Source organism: Onychostoma macrolepis, chromosome 15 (genome assembly GCF_012432095.1).
Source record: "Onychostoma macrolepis isolate SWU-2019 chromosome 15, ASM1243209v1, whole genome shotgun sequence".
NCBI lineage: Eukaryota > Metazoa > Chordata > Actinopteri > Cypriniformes > Cyprinidae > Onychostoma > Onychostoma macrolepis.
In genome coordinates this window covers 5,194,136-5,199,173 of record NC_081169.1, presented here as the reverse complement: position 1 = coordinate 5,199,173, position 5,038 = coordinate 5,194,136, and the positions used below count along the sequence as shown (strand labels likewise).

Here is a 5,038-nt window from a genome sequence, read left to right as displayed (position 1 = left end):
AATGTTTTAAGTCAAGGGCCAAGAGCCCAACTAAAGCAAACACTGACCTCGATAATGGTAATTCAAACAAAACTAAAACATCAACATCTAAAGTCAATCTGGTTGGTAACGTGGTAAGAAGCTGGTAATGCTGTTTATGGAGTTGTTTAATCATCCTCTGCTGAGATCTTGAGAGATTTAATGTCTTCTTTTATCTTGTGTTGATCTCATCGAAGGCTGTGACTGAAGTCAGTTGTAGTTCTTGTATTTCTGCTCGTTTCGTCTCTTTTTTTTCTGTTTTTTTTCTCTTTCTTTCAGTGATTCAGTTTGTTAACAGCAGGTGTTCTTCATTAATGTTCAATCATCACTCAATTACTAAACTAATTATCTCATTAACTTTAACACTGCTTCAGTGTTACTTTTTTAACACTCTGAGTGTGGATTATATATACACTGGGAGTGTTGATTTAACACTGGAGGTTTTACTGTGCATCTTTGGGTATTGATAACTGATTATCAGTGATGGGAATAACGGCGTTACTAACGGCGTTATTTTTTTCAGTAACGAGTAATCAAACGAATTACTGTTTCCCCCGTTACAACGCCGTTACTGTTACTGACAATAAAATGTGGCATTACTATATTATATTATTAGAATTACATTTTTCAGTTCATCTGGATGGATGCGCAGTGTAGCTGTATTCGACGTACCATAAACTCTAGTGTGAAGCCCACGCTCGCCGTCGCTTTCTCTCACATACACGCACACAAAGAAAGATACAGAGCACGAGAGTCTTTCATAACATGCAGAATTGACATGCTACATGTAAACGATATTCTTTGTTGTATTTTCCTGTCAAAATAACGGAGTTCCTTTGGAATTCTTCAGCGTTTAAGAACTGCCGGGTTCTCTTGTAGTGGGCGGAACTAATGCGCAAATGACAATCTCATTGGCTGGCGCTCACCTATTATCGTCCCTGTTTTGATTTCAGCAAATCAGTTCGAGCGAACGCAGACAACGTGATTAATATTCATGAACCCAGCAGCTCATTAATCCTTAGTGCGTTTTATATTGATGACACATATGCATTCATACCTGGTTATTCTAATTACTAAAGTACTATCATCATATAATATTAAATTATCATATTATATTATAATGCTTGACTGACTGATAAGTGTCAGTAGATACATAGTGTAGATTAATGTACAATGTTTTATAATAATAATTTATTATTTTAAGTGTCCATTTCATTAATTTAACATATTTAATATTGGGGGCACCCAAATTTGACATTTGAACATTTTTTAAAAAGTAACGCAATAGTTACTTTCCCTGGTAATTAGTTACTTTTATAATGATGTAACTCAGTTACTAACTCAGTTACTATTTGTGAGAAGTAACTAGTAACTATAACTAATTACTTTTTTAAAGTAACATGCCCAACACTGCTGATTATCATTATTGCCCTGAAATATTTAATCTCATTAAATTTTGATTAGGGTTTGGACTTCCCTAATTCAATGATGCATTATTGATTCCTAATCAATCCTATCAATTTTAATTAAAAACTACAATTTCTAATTTAAAATTCTAATTTCAGTTGCAATTAAGTTTTATTTCCACCTGTTAGGTCTCTCTCCTTCCGTTATTTAATTAACTATTAATTAAAATGTTATAGGTTTTACCCTTGGTTTAAGCCTGATAGTAGATAGCGCCCCCTGGTGCTTGGTTGGTGAAGTGACATTGCCTCCACGGTGGGCCCCGGCCATGGGATTCCGCTGGACCAATTTAATTTCTCACCAAGCCTAGGGCATAAGAACCTTAACCTTCCAATTAGCAGAATCCCAAAAGGAAATTATGGTTTCCTCAAAACTTAGGTCAGTTTGTTTTATCCTACTAAAACAGTAAAACTGAACCCCTAAGTGTATTGACTCAACAGCGCCACCACACTGCCACCCTTGTTACTAGTCCTAGCATTGGGAGCAAACCCTCACTTTTCTTCTTCTTCTCTTTTCCCCCTGCAGCTATCTTATATATATATTATCTATCTAATTTGACTACTGCTTGCCGAGATTTTGCCTGTGGGAAGATCAAGCAGAGAACTTTATGAATTGAATGGGTATTTGTGAAACTTGAGAACGACATTTCAAAATTGCTTTCCATTTACCTTACTCTCTTGTGAAATCCTACCCTGCTAGGCTGAAGCAGGTCACCGAGAAGGTAGACATTGGACAAAATTTTAAGCACGCACAATGGACACTCTAACTAGCATTGTGGTGTCAATCTTGCTATTAAGGGACCAGTACTGTCATTGCTATTGTTTCCCCTCACCCCGGAGGTGATCCTAATAGCAATCACAGTCCTATTTCAAAAAAAACAAAACTCTTTTACAAACCCTCTGACTAGAAAGCACCCTTCTAAGTCAGACTTAAAAAAAGGGGAAAATCTGCTACCAGAAAGAGATATTTTGTTTTTGTTCCTCTCCCTCACCTTACCATTAGCCTAACCCTTTTAAAAAAAAAAAACTTTCTCCTTCAGGAAAAGGTGAAGCATCCAATTATTACCCTGTCCCTTGCTCTGTTGGTGTTCTTCTTTTCTTTCTCTGTTCTCTAGCTGTGCTACCAATGTGTTTGCTCAATTTTTCCCCACAGAGGCTACAAATTAGAAGCACGCCCACCAGAGGATCACAGTCGCAGGGAACCACACTCACCTGCTCATTACACACTCAACATTAGCACACTTTACATTGCACACTTACACCCCTGTTTGCTTTGTTTGGTTTGTTTTGGTTTGTTTTTCTCTTCAAGGTCTGTGTCAGTTTCAGTTCGAGATCTCCCTCATTTCGCCAGAACATGTCTCGCACAACAGAACATGTGGGTCACTAGGAGGATCTGGAAACATGGCTAAATGTTGCGACAGACAGCCTCCTCCCTAAGGCTGCTGAAACACTCAAACATCAGACACAGGACCAGCTGGATGACAACATAACAAGCCTCATGGCACAAGACCCAAGTCAAAGCTACACTCACAAAGAATTAGCCAAGATCACCGGCTCCTTAAGTCACACACTCATCGCCACCCTCAAGCTGAGTGACAACGAGCACAACGACGTATCGAGCAGCTGGAACTGTAAGCTCAGGAACGACGGGAAGGGCCTGATGAGGTGGAACAAGGCGCTGAGGAGGAGATCAACAGGCTAAAAGAGACCCTAACAGGTACCGCCCAAGAAATGGAACAAGTCAAGGCAGACTACGCTGTTCGTTCTAACAAGCTACAGTACGCAGAGCAGCTACTGGACAAAGAAACGGCTGACTTCTGGGATAAGAACAGCAGAATCAAAGCCCTTGAAGCTCACCTGGAGGGGTCAAGAAACGAGATCAGCCGTCTAGCACGACAGCTCGACTACATCAAAGAAGAATCCGATAGTTTCCAAGAGGAACTCAAGCACGCATATGAATTGTGCCGTGAGCCGTCAAAGACACGACAGGCACCGACCTCACCCCTGCTGAGCAGGACCGGGTCACCTGTTCCTGGACTGACACGTGAGCAAAGAGGGGAGGGCGCAGTGCTGAAACACTCACCAGCTCCCTCTGAAGAACTTCACCTCACGACAAAGGCAAAAGAACCTGCTGCAGCCAGCCGCAGATCGTCGCACGGCTTGGACCTAAAAGACCTCGACAAGCTCACCAGGAACATTGGCAAGTTCACCCCCAGCCTGCCAAATAGCCAAAATGTCCAAGCTTACCTCCAAGATATCGATTTCCATCTGGAAATGCGACCTAATGTTACGAACAAAGACAGACTTTATTTACTCTGAAAGACATAGAGTCCTGAAGTTCGCTGCTTCCTGGACCGGCAGCCTGCTCACACAAAGACTGATTACCAACTGCTCCGAGAAGCCCTCATTAAAGAGTTTTCCGATCCTGACTCCGAACAAGGCTTAGTGGCTATCCTGGAGACAAGACAAAGATGTCACAAACCTCCTCAAGCCTACTACAGACGAGCACACTTCGGAACTCGCAACGAACCTGACATGGAGGATGAACTGAACTTTAAAACTCTCTTCCTAAGAAACCTCCATCCTGCAGTAAGTCACCATCTTGGCGTTCTCGCATGTCCACGAACAATGAATGCTCAGCAGTTGCGAGACTTGGCGCAGAAAGCCTATGGCAAACAGAAGATGGCCTCAGAAAAGGGCGCCAAGACCCCAGCAGTTTTTGACTTCAACACTCAAAGTCAAGGGCTGGCTCTAGACGGTACCCAACGCCAAGAGAGTGCCAAACCGTCACCCAGAGAGTGGAATGCACCCTCGTCCAACAAAGAACGAGACTCCCACGCTGGTACCCAATCTAAACAGAGGTACGAACGCTGGGATGGACCGCGTGGACGTCAATGCTCACCAGGACAGCACTGGGAGAAGTCATGGGACCAATCAGGGCCTCATGAGAATCAATGGGAGAGATCGTGGAACCAGCCAAGCTCATTTGGAAACTCAAGAGGGAAAAGCTCACGAGAATCCAACGGATACTCCAAGGGAAAACGATAAACTCACCCTGGAGCAACCAGCCCAAGGAATCGGCAAAAGAATTCACAAAGGTTCCAAGCTGACTGAGTTCAAACTGAATCCACACAAAAACAAAAGACACCACCATGTTTCGACTTACAAGAACTGATGAAGATGATGATGAAAGAGTAGTTCCAACGAAAGGAGGAAGATCGGAAGTGGGAAAAGAAAGAGAAACCAGATTCCGCCTGACTAGTGGCCGGAAGAGAAGGCATAGACCAGCTGACCCAACCAGCCACAGAAAACAGCACTCCCTCACCTCACTCTCAGAGAACCGCAACCACCCTAATTTCAGGTACACACAAAATCCCACCTGAAAACCCGTCGACAGAGTTAGACACTAACTCAACACCTAATGCTCCAGATCACAGCAGCATCCAACAAACACCTGCTGACGAAACCCGTCAAGTTCCTGAAAGTGTTGTCTTGGTCGTCTTGCCACTCCTCCGATGAACACCACATCAGTCCTGACATCCTAACCGGTTCCGCCC

At 42.9% G+C, this 5,038-nt stretch overlaps 1 pseudogene; it reads left to right on the top strand.

Moving 5' to 3' along the window:
* The first annotated feature begins 2,835 nt into the window (after positions 1-2,835).
* On the top strand, positions 2,836-4,739 carry LOC131554168 (uncharacterized; annotated as a pseudogene).
* The last annotated feature ends 299 nt before the right edge of the window (positions 4,740-5,038 follow it).